The 17,259-nt window shown below is 43.1% G+C and overlaps 1 protein-coding gene across 1 annotated transcript in view; it reads left to right on the plus strand.

The window, feature by feature from the left end:
- Positions 1 to 17,259, plus strand: part of CDH13 (cadherin 13) — an 879,383-nt gene that overhangs the window by 519,619 nt on the left and 342,505 nt on the right. The gene's annotated exons all lie outside the window — the stretch shown is intronic.

The following is a 17,259-nucleotide window of genomic DNA, read 5'->3' on the forward strand; positions in this document are numbered from 1 at the left end:
GGAGGGGTGACAGTACAAGCTAGAGAGCATTAAAAGAAGCCAGGAAAATATGGTGTTTAACAATACATTATTGCATCTTCTTTTCCTTTGGTGTGCCCCTTTTTGTGATTGAATCCCTAACTTAATGCAGACAACATTGGTTTACATCTTAAAGAGAAGGGAAGGTGGAGGGGAGATTGCAAGACCACAAGCCTAAGAATTTATTAGTTATTATTATATTTATTATAAATACATATTATTTATTTATTATTAAAGGAATGCACAGTTGGTCTTATATTTCTTCGGCTTTTCTGATGGTGTCACTGTCTAGTCCTTTAGAGAGGTGTCCTTCTCCCATCTAAAGTTACTCAGCTGTGACTTATTTCTCTGAACTCTGTACTGTTGCCTCATTTTTACCCCGCCCTTCTGCTTCAAGACTCCCAGCTGATTTAACCCTATCCCTTCCAGCTCCAGCATTCTCATAGCGCTGGTAGGGCAAAATTTAGTTTGCATCTTATACTCCATATACTCCATATACTCCCCGGAGGGTGCTGAGATCAGCTGGTAAGCACCTACTGGTGGTCCCTGGCCCCAGGGAGGCTCCATTGGCCTCAACCAGGGCCAGGACCTTTTCGGTCCTGGCCCTAACCTGGTGGAACTTTCTGTCTGAGGACACCCGGGCCTGCCAAGATCTTGTATCCTTCAGGTGGGCCTGTAAGATGGAGATGTTCCACCAGGCGTATGGTTGAGGCCATCAGGGTTTCCACCAAATGAGCCTCTCTCCCGGTCTCCTCTATGTCTGTAGGGGTATTGACCATCTACCCCCCATATATGAGCAACCATGCATGGTTAAGCCACACCTCCACCTCTGTCAGATGCTGTATGTTTTTTATAAGGTGAGCAAGTGTTTTATTAGAAAGTTGTATTAATTGATTGTGATTTTATCTTGTGTATTTTATCTTCTGTTGTGACCCGCCCTGAGCCCGCTTGTGGGGAGGGCAGGATATCATCATCATCATCATCATCATCATCATCATCATCATCATCATCATCATCATCATCATCATCATCATCATCATGACATATTGTTGAGACATCACCACTATCTCTTTCTCCAAGATTGACAGAGAAGGTGTGGTGGCCTGCGTACATATCCACAATAATTTTTAGACTGTGTTTATTTATATTTTTTTCAAAAATCCAAAGCAGCTTCCAAAATAGCTAAAATCAATAACATTTCAGGCTAAAAATATTTACAGTAACAGGACAGTACAACAGAAGCAGAAGTGCTAGTTCCATTCATCAAAGCCTAGCACGAGACAGGAGTCTTTGCTTACACAATATAATACCCCATTCTCTAAGATTTTCTCTACACATGACGCCTCAGCCTGTGTTCGTCAAGTGTATGGAGATGCAACTTTAGCAGAGAAGCATAGGCCATTTCCACACACGTCGAATAATGCACTTTCAATGCACTTTCGCAATCCTTTTGAAGTGGATTTTTTGTTCCACACATGGAAAATCAGTTTCAAATGTTCACTAAAGAGTATTGAAAGTGGATTATCCATCGTGTGTGGAAGCAGCCATAGTTTGAAAAGACAGAGCCTGCAGAGATTGCTTCTCAGAGGGTTTGTTCATTCCATCTTTGCCTCCCTGAAGGCTCTGTCAATTTCACCTCTCCAGTCTACAACTGTGTGCAATCACAACCAGAGGTTAGGGAAATGGGTTGGAGCTGCCTTCCAGAGCCGGGTTTGGCCCTGGAGATGTTATAACATTGCATCTCCCAACAGGTGTTCCTCACATGTCAGATGTCTTGTGTAGAGAGACTCTCAGGGCCAAGCTACACATGACGAATGACACTTGAACGGCAAGTGTATTTCTCCCTGTTCACTTGCCCTCCACTCAATCCACTTGCCGTTCAAGTGTCATTCGTCATGTGTAGCTTGGCCCTAAGACAAGAGATTTCCCCAGTGTTGGGACCACCACAGAAAAAGCCCTGCTCCTGCGAGATGCCACTCTGGATCAGTTCACTACTGAGTCTGTGTTTATGAGTTTGTTACTTTAGCATTACCTTAATGGCTTGCAGTCTCCCCCTCCCCCCTTTAGCATCCTCACCAGATTTGGTCCTTTCCTTATGTGATGTGGAAGATTTGTTGCTGTACATCCCTCGGCCATTTATATAGGTGGTAATAGCAGTATATTGCCCTAGACATGATCCATCTTGCATTTTAAAATTGCATTTTAAAAAATCATAGGCAGAAGGTTTTACAGGGCTTGTTTCGAATAAATGTTTAGGAGGACAGATGTTCAGGCATGCTTGTTGTCTTGCGAAACGACTCTTGGCCCCTTGTGATTGGATAGCTGAGTTCTTTAAATAGGGGAGGAACTGTAAAAGGTGGAGTGATATTAAAATTGTGCTTCAAAGAAAAATAAAAATTGCTGAAGCCAACTGTAAGTCAAGGTGACACCAACAAAAAGCAGATTTGAAATTAAATTGCTGTTATTACCTTGAGCCCAAGGAATGTATGAAGAGGGGGAGGTTTATTTTAATGTAAGCTTTCATGGGCCAAAAGCCGAAGGTGGCAAATGATGTGTGTGTTTGTTTAAGAGGGAAACAGAGAGAGAGAGAGAAATGGTGGGTTAAAATGCTATCAAATTCAAGTTCGTAACATTTCTATGCAGACCTTCAAAATAAACAAGATAAATACAGTGACCATTTGCACTTATAATTGATGATAATACCATCTCACAACTTACGTTACACTATCTCCCTATCTGTTTTTATGCCTTCCTCGTTTCACTGAGCCCATAACTCTCATCTCCTCCCCCCGCAGCCCATTTTATCCTTACAATAATAACAATTGATTTATATACCACCCTTCATGATAACTTAATGCCACACACAGAGCGACTTACAAAGTGTGTTATTGGTTGTTGTGGATTTTCCAGGCTGTATTGCCGTGGTCTTGGCATAGACCATGGCGATACAGCCTGGAAAATCCACAACAATCATCATTCTCCGGCCATGAAGGCCTTCGACAATGTAAAGTGTGTTATTATTATCCTCAAGGCAATCAACTTGTGAGGTGGGCAGGGCTGAGAGAGCTCTGAGAAGCTGTGACTGACCCAAGGTCACCCAGCTGGCTTTGAGCAGAGGAGCGGGGAATCAAATCCAGTTCTCCAGATTAGAGTCCTGCTGCTCTTAACCACTACACCAAACTGGCCCTCCTATTAGGTAGGCAGATTAGGTTGAGAGAGAGAGCAACTGGTCCTCGGTCAGCCACTGAGCTTTTTCAGCTCTTACCTTGTTAACTGAAAGCCCAGTAAATGTTGTGTGTTTGACTTGAATATAATTTGAAGCCTCTTTATGAAACTATGGTATTCCATCCAAGAAAGTTAATATACGTTTTTCTCTCCCAGTTTTCCTTGAACCTCAGCTGAAATTACAGCTTTCAGAAACTACTTAGTACCTGTCTAACAGATGGAGGTTGGGGTACAGACAATACTGGTTAAACTATGCAGTGCCATTTTAATTTGCAACAGTCATTCTCTGTTATGTCCATTCACCCCATAAATTTGCATTGGTTATTTGTTAGCTCTGTAAAATGAGCCGTATTTTGAGTGAATTTTCATCAGTAAGTGAGCTGTGACTTATGAAAGCTCATACCCTACCAAAAATTTTGTAAGCTATACAGGAGTATATATGCATGTATTTTGAATGCCCCGCACGGAATGCTCACAGATGACCATCAAACATCTTCAAGTGTTCAACTGGGATGTGTGCAAAAGTGTGAGAAGTTTACGGTCAAGCTATTTCCAGGGTTAAGGTATCATCTGGCCCTAAACACCATACAAATGAACCAGGCAAGGGAATTCTGAAGTGAGCTCTTACTGGTAATGCTCATTCTTCAAAAAATGCAAAGCTGATTTCGTCCCCCCTGCATTTAGAATGGCTTAAATGGTTTTAACTGGACCTTCATTTCATTTGCTGATGTCTCGCAAATCTTGCTCGAGAAAACACGATCTTCTGCGTTTTTTTGCGCGATGTTCCGGGTCATTCCGAGGGAAGGTAAGCCGTGTGGAAATGGCCATGATGGAAATTGCTGGGGAATCACTTTTTTTCTTCATTTTGCTCCTTTTTTAAAAGATGGCATCTTGTTTTCCATTAAGCCGTAATACGCCAAGTGTATTGCATTCCAGCTGAGGAAACCCCAAAGCAGAACTGATAGGAAACTGCTTTTAAGTAATTCGTGAGAACAAAAGGATATTTACAAGGGCACATGACATAGAATTAAGAGGAGGACTCTTGAGGGATGCTGAGCTCCATGAAATAATAATTTTTAAAACAGGATAAGGACCCAGGAAAGGAGTTCAGCTAGTGCGAGCTATGTATTATGGGTGACCATGCACTGAAAGCCAAGATAATTCTGTCTTTCAAGCAAATGCCAAATGAGTTAACAGAGAGCACCTCCTCATATGAGAAGCAGCCTGCAAACCTGCCCTCTTTCAATTAGTCTAATTGGAAGGAAACCAATGGAGTTAGTATGCAAATGAACAAAAATGAGCTCTCATTCAGCAGGGGGGAATCGGAAGGTGTCAGACCTTGGTCCCAAAGCGGGTATAGAAAAGCCAACGCTTGGCTGCCACTTTCTTTTCCCACTTTGATCCGAATGGGTCGCTGCTGTGGCCATCTTCGTTTGAAACATATCTCGAGGATGATGCTAAGTTTTTTTAGCATGTGCAATTCCATTTTGTTTGCGATCACCGCTGGTACATAGGCAGGGGGGAAAAATAGGGCCACTTAAGCTTTCAAATGACTGAAATTGCATTCAATTTGCTGAGCACGGCGGGATCTCTTCTAGTCTATGACCTGTGTTTCTAACAACCTCGGGGAAACTACAGGGGGTTCACTTAAGAGCTTTCTGTAGCCAGCAGATAGAATAGACACTTTTTAAAAATGCACAACACACACACACACATGCTATGCTTCCAGCAGAAGAACACATTCACAGTGGATGTTGTTTCTCAACTGCTAAGTACGACCATAAGTTTGTCCTTGAATGTAATCCAAGGTGTTCCAACCCATCACCACAGCCCCTGTTGATCTTCTCTTGCCCCCAGTTACGTTTTCATGTGCCTTGTATGAGTGCAGCAGGGAACTTTCTTCCATGCTTACTTTTCTACTCTAGTATAGAACCACCCGTGGTCCCCATTCAAGGGAGTTCAACTAACATGGGTGCAAGGGGGCGGTCATATGGTCATAGGGGTGGTTCAGTCCTGGTCTACTTGTTAATTCCATTTCTTAACCTGCAAATGCACGAGGAATATGACTCTTCCATCTCATCTTACTCTCACAACAATGCTGGTATCTGACAAAGCAAGCTCTGACCCTTGAAAACGCATGTCCTGGAAATCTAGCTGGTCTTTAAGGTGCTACTGGACCTAAATCTGGAAATTAGTTGGTCTTTAAGGTGGACCCAAATCTGGAAATATAGTTAGTTGACCTTTAAAGTGCTACTGGACCCAAATCTGGAAATACAGAGCCAAACTACAAGTGACACCTGACACAGGTTGGACACTTGTCAGCTTCCCTCAAGTTTTGATGGGAAATGTAGGCATCCTGGTCTTGCAGCTGTAATGGAGAGCCAAGCTGTAAAACCAGGCCGCCTACATTTCCCAACAAAACTTGAGGTATGCTGATAAGTGTCCAACCTGTGCAAGGCGTCACTTGTAGCTTGGCTCATAGTCAGTTTTAAGGTACTACATAGTCAGTTTTAAGGTACTAGTCAGTTTTAAGGTACTACTGGACCCAAACTTGGAAGTATAGTTAGTTGGTCTTTAAGGTGCTACTGGACCCAAATCTGGAAATATAGTTAATTGGTCTTTAAGGTGCTGCTGGACCCAAATCTTGTTGCAAGGTAGGTTATACTGAGAGGGAGTGACAGGCCCAAGATCATCCAATGAGCTTCATGGCTAAGTGGAGACTTGAACCTTTACCCAGTGCCATGACCTGGATAGCCCAAGTGAGCCTGATCTCAGATCCTAGAAGCTAAGCGGGGTTGGCCTTGGTTAGTAATTGAATGGGAAAACTCCAATGAAGCTCGGGGGTGGGGGGGATGTTGCAGAGGTAGGCAGTCAAATCTTCTCTTTTAGTCTCATGCCTTGAAAATCCCTCCAGGGATTGTCATAAATCAGATATGACTTGACAGCACAACTACAAGAGACTGTGTGGCATAGTGGATTGAGGGTTGGACTAGAATCTTAGGAGACCTGAATTTGAATTCCCAGACTACGGAGGCCAGTTCCCCTGGAGGAAATGGTTGCTTTGGAAGGTGGACTCTATAACATTAGACTCTACTGATGTCCCTCCCTCCCCAAGCTCCATCTTTCCCAATCCAGAACTGGCAACTCTACTTTGAGTCCTTTTGGGAACATTCTCTACATCATCCATGTTTTATCCCTGCAGTGTTCTCCATTTCACCCCCATGCAATTTTCACCCCCATCAATGCAGTGCTAAGCAGAGATACTTCCATCTAAGTCCATCCCAGACAATGGGCTTAGAACAGTGTAACTCTGTTTGGGATCTCATTGTCAATGGTGCAAAGACGAGGGCTGGCAGGGCAGGATTCCCTCTGGGCCTAATCCATAGCATGGATTTACTAATTATTACAGACTGGTTCCAAAGTGGCCACAGTCTGACCACATTAAACCTTGCACTCCAAACACTGAAAAGCATGATTCCTTTCTTTTTTAAAAAAATAAACATTCTGCCTGTAAAGTTTTGTGAAAATGAGTGACATCTTGAACGATCTGTGGAGAAAACATGGTAATGATAGCTATAAGTAAATTACAGCCGCACAGTTAGACTGTTGCTACTTCTAATGATCTTAAATTAAAATTATGAATAAAATACATCCAGGGCCACATCAAGGCAATTTATGCATGTGGCTCTCTGTTGCATATTTCACCACTGAGTCAGAATGATGACAAACTCTTCCAATGATACCTGTTAAGACGGGCGTGTATATCCAATGAAACATCAGGGGTGTTAATCTCCAACTAAGCAGAGCTTGATTAACCCAATGCAAACTGTAAGGCCTGACATGGCACACTCCTCGCTCAATCGGGAGCGCTTTCCATTTCCCACTTCGGAATATCACTCTTTAACTGCGTTATTAAATTAAAAATTGAAAACACGGATCAACCACCTAATGCTAGTGCTACCTTGGAAGAAAAAAGAGGCTCCCCTGGTAACTGAAATAAGTAGCAGGAAGTGAGCTAGTCACACAACCAGAGGTATAGGGATTACCTACTCCTCAATAGAATAACCCTATATAATACTTCTTCAAATATGGAATTTACGATTATTGCAAAGTAGCTCAAGACATACGTGCAAAATGACTAAATGCATATATAAACAGGTATGTTAAATACTCCTAAAATCCCCACAAAAATGTATTAACATTCCATCAATAATAACCATTCACTATTACTAATACATTTGAACAGCAGTGCATACAAAGTGCATTTCCTTGATTCCTCGGCCGTCTATCATATATGCAATTAGTCACTTTGCACGTATGTCTTAAGCTATTTTGCAATAATCATAAATTCCATATTTGGAGTAGTAGCGTATAGAGTTATTATATTGGGAAGCACTGTGCCTTGGGCAAGCAGAAATAACTATTTGTATACAGATCAAGATGGGTAGCTGTGTTAAGTGATGGTTTCTTTGTGTAACACAATTGCTTGGTGAGGGCAAGTAGGAATCCACGAATGTGATGGCTTTTACAGCTTGAAATGAGTTCTTGTGAAAACTTAAGGACTATTAATAATAATAATAATTGCACTTACATACCGCTCTTCAAGACAGATTAGTGCCTCACCCAGAGCGGGGGACAAGTTAGTGTTGTTATTATCCCCACAATACAGAGAGGAGCTGGGGCTGAGAGGAGTGGCTTCCTCAAGGCCATCTACTAAGCTTGTGGCAGTAGTGGGATTTAAACCAGTAGAGTGCTGATGAACCACTTAACCGCTGTTCTACAGCAGCTCTATTGGTGTGGAAAGTACAAAGGAAGGTCTTCAGTGTAGATCTTGGGCATAGTCAAACTCTGGAGCTCAGATGCCAAGACATAGGCTCATCCATAGACATTTTGTGTTCCGAGAGCATGCACCTCTGGATGCCAGTTGTTGAGGGTGGAACAAATGGCTGCTTTGGAGGGTGGGCTCTATGGCACAGTACCCTGCTTAGATCCTTCCTCTCCACAAACTCTCTCCTCCCCAAACCTCTATGAATTTCTCAAACTGGAGTTGGCAGCCTTACATGAAAGGCATGGGCCACCATGTCTGTCTTGTAGTCTATCCAGGGGCATCTGGCTAGCTACCAGAGAGCCAGTTTGGTGTAGTGGTTAAGAACGCAGGACTCTAATCTGGAGAGCTGGGTTTGATTCCCCACTCCTCCACTTGAAGCCAGCTGGATGACCTTGGGCTAGTCACAGTCCTCTGGAGCCCTCTCAGCTCCACCTACCTCACCGGGTGTTTTGTTGTGGGGATAATAATGACATATTGTTGTTGTGGATTTCCCGGGCTGTATTGCTGTGGTCTTGGTATTGTAGTTCCTGACGTTTTACCAGCAGCTGTGGCTGGCATCTTCAGAGGTGTAGCACCAAAAGACAGAGATCTCTCAGTGTCAAACATCTCTCTGACGTTCTCCGGCGGTGAAAGCTTTCGACAATGTAATAATAACATACTTAGTAAACCGCTCTGAGTGGGCATTAAGTTGTCCTGAAGGGCAGTATATAAATCGAATGTTGTTGTTGTTGTTGTTGTTGTTGTTGTTATTATTATTACCAGATGTAGGAATAGATGGGCTATTAGTCCAGTCCATTTGTGGCTTTCTAATATTTTGAGCAGTACTTAATTCCATAGTACCCACATTTGAAAAAAGGACCCCACCTTCCTCTAGAGAAGGCAAGGTGTCTAACCACAAATGGAGGGGGGAAATCATGTGAAATCACATTAAAATGTAAACAACTTACAACCAAACACAGCCTGGAATGCATAACAACAGTCTCCCAGACTTCCTGAATCTAGGAGCATACTACATACCACTATTTGTTCTACCTGTCTTCCTGTCTGTCAGTCGGTCAGTCTGTCATACAGCCTTAAGCAGCCTTAATTCTGCCTTAAGCAGAATTAACATGGGGGGAAAATCTTCCTTAATATTATTTCTCTGATATTTAATTATTGTCCCTGTATATTTTTCCACGGAAAGAGTAACGGAATCATTTCTATCTGAAAATATCCATGTCACCTGGGCTCTTATATTAGGTAGTTAAATATTTTTAAGTAGAGGGGTGATTAAGCTAGCCCTCAACTCATTAAATATGGGACACTCTACAATCATATGTTCAATGGTTTCAGCTTTATCATATGGGCATCTGCATGTTCTGTTAGTATATGGTATTTTATTGTATCTACCCTCCAAAACCACCAAGGGAAGAGACTGATAATTGTTTATCTGTTTGCTTTATTTGCACCCTGCCTTTCTTCCCCGTGGGGACACAAAACAGTATTGCATCATTCTCCTCTCCATCATGATATCCTTGTAATAACCCTCTGTGATAGGTTAGGTTGATAATATATGACTGGGTCAAGGTCACCCAGCAAGCTTCTAAGGTAGAGTGGAGATTCAAACCTGGATCTTCCAGATTCTAATCCAGCCAGTTGTCCTCACAACAGCCCTGTGAAGTAGGTTAGGCTGAGAATGTATGACTGGCTCAAGGTCACCTAGCAAGCTTCCATGGCAGAATGGGGATATCCAAAGAAGCCAAGTGGGAATGCAGATTCTGATGTTATCTCAGGACTAGAGGTAGGCATGAACTGGTAAAATATCGAACTGTGCAGTTTGTGGTTCATCAAATTTCACGAACCACAAACCATGAACTTTCACGAACTTGCCCCGGTTTGCAAACCAGTTCATTCGGTTCATGAAAATGTTACTTCTGGGGCAGCAGAAGGGCTACAGAAAGCCCCTCCCCACCATTGCCTAGGAAACTGATTGATCAGCACCAGGCTGTCTGTGGTGACGATCCAAAAAAATGAACCAAACGAACCAGCCTCAAGTTTGTGGCGGTTCATCAGAAATGGGTTCTGACAAACTGCTGGTTCGTGAACTATGAACCAGCCCGGTTTGTGATGAATTTTTGTTCGAGCCTGTCTCTACTCAGGACTATAATTGTAGGTTAGGCAGATGCAAGAAATGATTGTTGAGATTTTGAGATCGTTTTAAATTGATAATTGAGATTTTGATTGGGTGATGCTCTCATAACTGCACCGCCAGGTGAACTCCTCCACTTCCTCTAATAAGAAATAAAGAAATCTTGAACGGTAATGGAATGAAATCTCAGTTTTACCTCCCTGGGTCTCTTGTACTAAAACTTCTTCCGTTAGAACCTGTTTCCCAGGCACAGAACAATCAAAGCTGCCATGTTTGGGGATCTGTTTATATTAGAACTGTTGGTTTGTTAATTAGGGGTTAAAAAAAAAAAAACATGTTCCTTAATTAAAGAACAAATGAATTTTTAAGGAAGCATGAGGATTCCCCTCTGGGTACTAAAGATTGGGGGCTAGCAACATTCTGCGGTGTTTTGCAGAGAGAGAACTCATTTTATGCAAGAACGTGCAGGAGAAGGTTTATTGACTCTGTTTAAGCATCTATTTGTGTGGCCTCTGAGGGACAGGGTAGGCTTAGAAAGACATGGAGAGGAGGCAGGCATATAAAACGTGTCTATGTAATAAGCAAATAAGGCAGGAAAATGAATTGGGAAGTGGACAGGAGAACTTGGGACAGGAGAACTGGCAAATGGGCAGACATGACACACCCCATGTAGCACTGAGCCTTTTTTCAAGGTCAAGTCATAGAAGGATTGCTCTCTGGAAATGTAGCTGTTTTTCCAGCCAGGGTGTTGATCGCAACAGGATGCGATGTTTGCAATCTTGGAAATGATTGTCCTTGAATGAAGGAACGAACCAACCAACCAACCAAAGAACAAACGGATGAACGAACAAACGAACAAACAGATGAATGACAAGTAATGGAGAATGGGGCAGAATTCTGCATCAGACAAAACCCAGTGCTTTGGCAAATAACCTGTCCCTGTACCCCGTCTTTCTGAATGTGATTCGTCAATATTTGGACTTTATCATGTACTTTTTACAAAGGGTAAACATTGAAACAAAAATTTGGTAGAAAACGTGATCCACTTTCGGGACTGGAATTTTCAAACTACAAGATTTTTGTTTTTCACATTCAACATTTGAGGAAGCTTTAAAGCAAATATATGCAAATTGGTGATCCAGTGCCCCATGCCATCATTCCATCCCATTCCTGTGCATTCTACCCTGCACTCTGAAGTCCCTTGCTCCCTTTCTTGGGGACATTTGCAGGAGAGCTTTGCTAGTCTAATGCCATGTGCAGAAGTCAAGTTTCGATTTGTCCTTAAACCTTTGGGAGGTAATTCACAGCAGCCGTCTTGAGCAGGGTCCTTTTGAATAATGAGGAATTGAATTGTGGAATCAACTGCCAATGGAGGCACTGGTGGCCATGAGCATAGATGGATTTAAGAGGGGATTAGACAGATTTATGGAGAAGTGCATCAGTGGCTACTAGCCATGGCAAGTAAAGGGAGCCTCCACATTCAGAGGCAGTCAACCTCTGAATACCAGTGCTAGGAAGCAATATAGGGGGAAGTCTTGGCCTTGGTGCCCTGTTTGTTGCCCTCGAGGAAAAATGGTTGACTACTGTGTGACACAGGATGCTGATATAGTTGGACCACTGGTCTAATCTAGCAGAGCTCTTCTTATGTTCTTGTCAGCTAACTAAATGAGGCACTTCCTCAGAGACTTCTGTCTCACTCATCCCTTGAAATCCAACTGAGTTCATAAGAGGACTTAAAAAGAAAAAAAAACTCTGTCCATATGAGTTAAAAAATTGTAGCAGAGTGAAAAATAATATACAGCAGAAATTAATAAGCAGCACAGGCACTTGTGTGTTTAGCTTCAAAGAAAAACAGTCTATTACAAAATTAGGGTAAAGGGTACATGGAGAGTCAATGACAAACAGCTTAACTAAACTCCATATTTTTCCTTTGGTTTCTCTTTTGTACCTCTCACTACTTTCTCCTTAGACCTACATTGCTGTAATTCAAACTGCAACTGACTCTGTAAGTGATCCCTGCATATGTGCAGAAATGCCTAATTGCCCCTCCTTGTTAAAATTGATTAGCCAGTAGTCAATTTTCGGGTTGCCTCATTGATAATAATGAACCAATTTGGTGTAGTGGTTAAGAGCAGCAGGACTCTAATCTGGAGAGCCAGGGCCGATTCCAGACGGCCCTCCCCATCCCAAAACGTCGCGCGTCGTCGTGCGGAAAACGCAAAATATCGCGTTTTCTCACGCGAGTTTTGCGCATCTTCGCGCAAAACTCTCGCGAGAAAACACGATATTTCACGTTTTCCACGCGATGACGCGTGACGTTTCGGGACGGGAAGGACCGTCTGGTATCGGCCCAGGTATGATTCCCCACTCCTCTGCTTGAAGCCAGCTGGGTGACCTTGGGTCAGTCACAGCTCACTCAGAACTCTCTCAGCCTCACCCACCTCACAAGGCGATTGTCATGAGGATAATAATAACATACTTTGTAAACCACTCTGAGTGGGCATTGTTGTCCCGAAGGGCGGTATATAAATCAAATGTTGTTGCCATTGTCATTATTATTAATAATACCACTCCTTTTCTGGGGAGAAGATTCTACTCCACACCTAATTGGTCCTGTGTAAACTGGCTATCACTAGCTCAACACAAATGTCAGTTTAACTCCTTCATTACAGAAGGGCTGACACTTGCTAAGAACCCACATGGCCTTGTCCTTGCAATGGACTCATTGGTGGCAGCATCACAAATGAGCAGGGGGGGGGGGGAGATCTGGTTCCCCAAAACCCATATATCATCAACATGTAGAGGGGACAACAGGGTCTTGCCCCCTTGTTCCAAACACTTATGTGTAGATCAGTTCTCTGTCCACAGAGCCAGTCTGCACAGTTGTAAACCCATAGTCTGTGTACACACAGAACTGGTCACTTCATGAAGGAAAAAGACAGTCCAAATGGAATGTACATACAAGAAATGTGCTTCTGAATGCCAGTTGCTGACAGGCAACGACAGGGTGTGTATTCCCTGTTGTGGGCATTCCAGGACATCTGGTTGGCTGCTATGGGAAACTATGCTGAACCAGAGGGGGAAATTGGCTTGTTTTTATTTACCCGTAAGAATGATATATTATAAGAACAGCGACTTCTTTGTAGTAGCTCCTCTCCTCTATAAACCACTTTCATGTGAAGCCCTAATTTCATGCCTCTGTGTACCCCTGTTGTGAACATTCCAGGGCATCTAGTTGGCCGCTATGGGAAACTAGATGCTGAACTACAGGGGGAAATTGGCTTGTTTCTGAGGGCCAAGCTACACATGACGAATGACACTTGAACGGCAAGTGTATTTCTCCCTGTTCACTTGCCCTCCACTCAATCCACTTGCTGTTCATGTGTCATTTGTCATGTGTAGCTTGGCCCCGTGTCTCTCTACATAAGACATCTTATACGAGCAACTTACTTTCTGTGTGGTCTTATATCCAAGTGTACTCTGTCTCCCTAGCAGTGCATGTGTATCCACGATGGGAGAGCAAGTGTAAGATCTTCCATTTGATCCTACTTGTGTCAGATGCCTTGTGTAGAGAGACTCTCTATTTGCCAGTAAGAATGACACATTATAAGAACAGGGACTTCTTCGTAGTAGCTCCTTCCTCCTGTAAACCACTTTCGTGCGAAGGCCTAATTTCATTCCTTCCGGCATTCTGACTGTTGTGGGAGCTGGTTTCCTTGGCCTTTTGTTATATTTTTAGTCTGCCCTTTATGACAGTTGGTTTATTTATTATTTATTTGATTTGATTTATACCCCACCTCCTCACAGATGGGCTCAGGGCAGCTAACAACATTTAAAAAATTACATTAAAAGTCACAAAACCAGAAAATCAATAATAATTTTTTAAAAGTCATTAAAATAGTCCAGGAGCAGGCTGTTTAAACAAATATTGGGAGTCCATATATGGGCATAGCAGATGGCCATGGGCAGCCCCAGAAAAAGTGGTGGTCTTAGATGGAAGAAGGAGGACACCCACTGGCACTCAGCCAAAGGCCCGGTGGAACATCTCCTTTTTACAGGCCCTGCAGAACTGTAACAGGTCCCGCAGGGCCCGGATCCCCAGCGGGAGAGCGTTCCACCAGGCCGGGGCCAGGGCAGAAAAAGCCCTGGCCCTGGTTGAGGCCACACGGATGTCCTTCGGGTCGGGGACCACCAGGAGTTGCTTGTCTGCAGAACGCAACACCCTGCAGGGGACGTAATGGAAGAGGCGGTCCCGCAGGTATGCAGGTCCCAGTTTATTGGAAATGATCTTTAATGACATATGATATAATGAAAACTGGACCTTTGAGCAAAAGAAATGTGAAAATATACATTTGCGTTTGGATTACAGTTAGGAGAATTTCCATGAGGACCCCCCCCCCCCCTTTAGTTCCTTGGGTACTGCAAGGCAGTGAATTTTCTTCTCCATCTTCACTTTATTTCATTTCTGAGCCTTTTAAATCTGCACTGGGGGTCATAAATCCCCCCTCCCTTGCAATCCGGTGCAGTAAATTTAACCATATAGGTTGGCTGACTTATGTTCTCAGTAGCGTTAGCAGCTACGAACCCCAGTTTGACTTCTCTCCTCCCTCCATTTCCAACCTGGGCCTTCTAAGAATAGAGGGCCATTTCACATAACAGCAATGCTGAGATGATGCCCGCCTGCCCGTATAAATTGTCGGTGCAGGTGATATAAGTCTACTTTCCGAGGGAGCTGCTGGTATCAATCAAGAGAGAGATTTGCTCCACCTTTGTCACCCTAGGAAAAAAAGGGGGGGTGCTCTAAGATTTCTCTAGCTTGGCAGTTTATACTGATTTTTCTACTGTTTTTTCAAAGGAAATGGAAGGATTTCTTTGATTATTTAGACTAAACTAATTGATACAGTAGTTTAGAGGGAGGGAGGGAGGGAAGAAGAGAGAAGGAGAAATGTTATGTATCTAGGTTCAGGGAAGCCAAATAGGTAATAATTAGTTTATTAGCTTAAAGTAACTTAAATGTACTGCTTGTTTTATTCCCAAGACTTCTATATCTGTACTGTTTATATACTTATTGGTTGTATAAGATTGTATAACTTTCAATTTATTGTTTAATTTAGAATCTGCATAACTTTTATATTATACACTTACTTTATTCTATTTGCTTTTCTTACTGTACACTATTTTCTTTTCTTTAAATATTTTTTTTTTTAAAAAAAGGAAATCTCTGGTTTGCAATTACCGCATGTTGAGACCCTTTGAGCAGGCATGGCTTGTGGTGGCGCAGAGAGATGAATGCCTGCTGGCCCCATTTAGGATACTTCTTTTGCCTTGACCACCATAAATGCCTGTTTTTGACTTGTTTGTTTCCCCACGGTATCTCATGCACAGAACAAGGTGTTGAATCGCTTCAAAACCTCGAATCCAAGTCTTTGTATCCAGATATCATCCTCCACCTTTCTGTCAGTAAACTCCCCACCACACACTGCAGCTCATTGATTCCACCCCACAAATACTGCTTCTGAGTAGATGGGGGTCTCTCATCAACAGCATGAATTAGATCTGCTGTTGGGGGGAAAGAATCAACAAAAATCTCCACCCTTATTATTATTCATTACATTATTATTTCTAACAGCTCTAGGAGTGATATGTAGGGCACTCCTCTCTGTTTTAATCCAAACAACAACGCTATGCGGTGCTAGAACCAGAGAAACGATTGGCCCAAGTTTACCAGGTCAGTGATGTGAAGGAGCGGAGATTCGAACCTGGGTCTCCTCATTCTATTTCTGAAGGCACTCCTGCTACACACTATGAGCCAAGCTACAAGTTACGCCTGACACAGGTTGGACACTTGTCAGCTTCCCTCAAGTATTGATGGGAAATGTAGGCATCCTAGTCTTACAGCTTGGCTCTCCATTTAATTTAAGTTTACAGAAACCCACACACACACAGAACGGAGGGGAAGGGGGGCGCCCGGCATGAGCCCGATGACTGCAATCACCTCCTGACTGCATGTTCTCCCTCCCATAGACTGCTGCTCTGTAAGCTTCAATTAAATGGAGAGCCAAGCTGCAAGACCAGGATGCCTACATTTCCCATCAAAACTTGAGGGAACCTGACAAGTGTCCAGCCTGTGTCAGGCATCACTTGTAGCTTAGCTCTATGTATTCTTCACAAAGAGGACCATAAAAGCACATGGCAGCCTAGGATCAAGGTAGGATCGAAGGATCAAGGAGATGAATATTACTGGGCCACATATTTAGCCAGCCTGAGCCAATCGCAGCAGTAGTGGAGACTCTAAATGCAAGAGCCCTCGACAGGCAAGGTAGCGCTTGAAGACCGGATGCATCAAGATCCCCGGTGTGAGACTGAAAAAACATTGGTTCCTATCAAGGTTGACAATTCCTGGCTGGGGCATTCCTAGAGATTAGGAAGTGGCACCTAGAGATCGAGGGTGTGCACAGATCTGTCCCCTGGTACAGCAGCAAAGGTAAAGCCTGTCTCTTTATCCCCAACAGAGTGCCAAGTCTGCTAAAATGCAGTTATTGAAATGGAGCTCATTTGCAGTTCAGGCCATGAGCTCCTACTGGAAGAGCTTGTACAAGATTGTGGTGGTGGAAAGTGCCGTCAAGTCATAGCTGTCTTATGGCGACCCCTGCTGGAGTATTCAAGGCACAAGACTAACAGGAGTGGTTTGCCATGGCCTGCCTCTGCAAGTCTCATCTTCTTGGGAGGTCTCCCATCCAATTACTAACCAAGGCTGACCCTGCTTAGCTTCCAAGATCTGATGAAATCGAACATGCCTGGGCTATACAGGTCATGTCATGTAAGAGATTACTTCATAAAAAATAAATACAAAGATATTTATTTTAGTAAAAGACTATAGGAAAAGGAATGCTGGCTCGACAGAATTTTGATACCCAATACTAGGAAAAATTCTCATTTCCATTCCCAGTAATATGAGAAAGAGAGCATGATAGACCTCTGACAGTTTATGGGAGATTCTTGCCGTAATAAATGATCAGCTGTTTCTTGATGTCGTGCAATCAATACATCTTTATTTGAG

This window comes from Eublepharis macularius, chromosome 16 (assembly GCF_028583425.1).
Source record: "Eublepharis macularius isolate TG4126 chromosome 16, MPM_Emac_v1.0, whole genome shotgun sequence".
In the NCBI taxonomy this organism is placed as follows: domain Eukaryota; kingdom Metazoa; phylum Chordata; class Lepidosauria; order Squamata; family Eublepharidae; genus Eublepharis; species Eublepharis macularius.